We start from the raw sequence: 2,586 nt of genomic DNA, 5'->3' as shown, positions 1-2,586 counted from the left end.
GTGAAGAAGGGATTTTATTTTGAAAGGACCGTATGCATTTAATGAGCATTTAAGTGCTGCTGGACTCTTGTAGTAAAACGTGATATGATAGGAACACGTTGATCATTTATCATGATGTGCTTGATGTCACTAAAACAATCCTCTTCAAGTTGATTTCAGGAGATGTATTCATGCATCTTAGATATACATGTGACTCAAGAGAAGGATTCTAAAACCAGGCTGAACTCGATTGAATCTGTTTAATATAAATGTTGTTGAAATAAAGTCATGAGATGGTTTCTATGTTTTCCTTCATGTCTGTGTGTGAAAGTCACTGTGATCGTCTCTTCACACTGATGGACACACAACCTATCAGACTGTTACTGCTGTTGGTTGCTAAGGTTGTTATGTTGCTCGTGAATAGTTAGCCCATATGTTGCCGCCCGAGGCCGTTGCCTTGTTCACCTTAACGGATCTCTCTGTCTCCTCCTTCGCTAACGAATAACACAATAAGAACTAAAAATCATCAAGTTTAAAGATTTCAAAAATCAGCACAGAATCTAACCGACAGATGATTTAAAGGTTAAAGGAGCCGCCCGACCAACCGACCAACCGACCAAGTGACCAACCGACCAACCGACCGCCTTCAGACACTTTGAAATAAACAGAAGTGAGAATCCAGATTTTCTTAATTTGTGGAGATCTGAACGTTTTCACTCGACGGTGATGAGTTTCACTGTTTTCTGTCGACTTCCCGTCTTTCTCCTGAGATTTCTGCTCCGCTTTGACCTTTGTGTTCGGAGATGTTTTCCTCCCCTGTGTGTGTGTGTGTGTGTTTATGTGTGTGTGTGTGTGTGTGTGTGTGTGTGTGTTTATCTGTGTGTGTGTGTGTGTGTTTATCTGTTTGTATCAGTGTGTGTGTGTGTGAGAGTGTGTGTGTGTGTTGTATAGAACAGGGGGAAACAAATCACCCGCTGTACTTCTCATTAGCAGCAGTTTTGTGTCAGCTCAGAGAGATCAGCTGTCAGCTCCTCTGCAGCTTCACCTTCTACCGACGATAATTACACCGTTTAACGGCAACGCTCCTTAAACGGCGGCATGCAGACCGGTAACCGGCTCAAATGAGAGACTGGGGGGCAAAGTTAAGAGTCTGAAGGAAAAGACTGCTTTGATTGTTTTCCAGATGTGCGGCTCCTTTATTTTATTGGTTGATTTGGCAGTGACAGTGCATATTAATAAAACATTCCTGTAAATGCTCCATAATTAGTACAAGAGGCTATTTTTTATCTTTCATCAGCATGCAGAAACAATAAAATAAGAGAGAATATTGATATATATATATATATATATATATATATATATATATATATATATATATATATAGATTTACTTATTAGACTATTCATTAGTCCCTGAACAGATGTTACAAAATCAACGTAAAAACAGAATATAAGAATAAAATCACAAAGTTATTAATTATGTATCCTTTACAAAGCATGCAGAGAGAATATTAATATAAGTAATATACACCCTTGTACTTCATTGTCAAGTACTATTTTAAGATGCTCATGAACGCACACATAGGAAGCCAATAAATGAGGGATAATTATGTTAAATAGAAACATGGACTAGAGATTATGCTGCATTGTTAGACAATAAAAACATACATGCTAGAAGCAGAAATCATAAACGCATGCAGAGAATGGATCACGACTCCAATGTGCACTGCAGACACCTCAGAGGACGGCAGAATGCTTAGTGTCTGCATTTAATATCAGCTTCAGACAGTATTACGGTCAGCTTGCTATATTTCTCCACCTGCGGTTTTGTCGGCCGTCCGATATGAAACACTTGACGGGATAAAACCACCGGGTCAGGCTGTGATCTGCTAGGGTTGTTTGGTCTGAACTTGGCTTTAACTCAGTTTAACTGTACTGCCCCACATCATGAGCAGTGTGTTTACAGTATAATACGTCTACATCAAAGATGGTCAAATGTATTTAAATACATATGTTTTTCTCTCCATCTTCATCCAGACCTCTGTTTTTGTTGCAATGAGGTTCTGCAGGACAACGACGACCAGTGAGTGGTACTCCTTATGGAGCTGGAGCCCTCCTGTGTGTGAGCCTGTAATATACTTCACTCTGACTATAAATCATTCAACTGTCTGCACTTGCTTGCCACTAAAAACACTTGGATAAAGTTTGGGATTGCAGTCATCTGTGAGAGAGAATTGAATGTTTGAATTGTTTTAATAGTTTAATTAGCTTCATTGTTCATTGACACTGTCCAGAGACAAACACAAATTATTAAAATGATTCCAATGAATCATTCGCTCCAGACCAGTTGATGGAAACTCATTGTTTTCTGAGAAGTGACAACGAGGGTTCACTGAGCGTGGAAACAGCGAGCTAAATGTAAAAGAAAGAATCACGACCAACAGAGCTCAAAGAAGTACTAAAAGTTTCCCAATTTAAACTCATTCCTGAAGACGTCTCTCCATCTCCTCTTGTATGAGGTGAGATGACCGAGCCGACTCGTTTTGTTTGCAAGTCACAAGTTCTTCTTCTTCTTCTTCTTCTTCTTCTTCTTCTTCTTCTTCTTCTT

Source organism: Anarrhichthys ocellatus, unplaced genomic scaffold, assembly GCF_004355925.1.
Source record: "Anarrhichthys ocellatus isolate YVR2014 unplaced genomic scaffold, GSC_Weel_1.0 scaffold215, whole genome shotgun sequence".
NCBI lineage: Eukaryota > Metazoa > Chordata > Actinopteri > Perciformes > Anarhichadidae > Anarrhichthys > Anarrhichthys ocellatus.
This window is presented reverse-complemented; position numbering follows the sequence as displayed.